Below are 384 nucleotides of genomic sequence, written 5' to 3'. Positions count from 1 at the left end.
TCTATTAATGACGAGTAGTAAGCTGCTCTGGCATTACGGAGGGCCTTCCCATAAGTTTTAAGACTATCTTGCCAGATTAAACGAGAATTTTCCAATTTGGTGGAACGCCAAATCTTCTCAAGTTTCCGCGATATTTACTTTAATTTGCGAGTTTCAGTGTTATACCATGGAGCTAACCATCTTTGTTTTATTATCTTCTTTTTTAGAGGGGCAACAGAGTTGAGTGTCATTTGCAGCGAGCCTGCTGCACTATCAACAAAATGATCGATTTGGGAAGGACTGAAATTAGCATAGAAGTCCTCCGTTACTTTGTGACTTGGTAATGAATTAAATGCTAATAGAATCATAAATGCAGTACTAAGGCTATCATTCTCATTGTCCACA

This window comes from Etheostoma spectabile, chromosome 3, assembly GCF_008692095.1.
Source record: "Etheostoma spectabile isolate EspeVRDwgs_2016 chromosome 3, UIUC_Espe_1.0, whole genome shotgun sequence".
Taxonomy (NCBI): domain Eukaryota; kingdom Metazoa; phylum Chordata; class Actinopteri; order Perciformes; family Percidae; genus Etheostoma; species Etheostoma spectabile.
The sequence above is the reverse complement of the archived record's forward strand: the minus strand, read 5'-3'. Positions refer to the sequence as shown.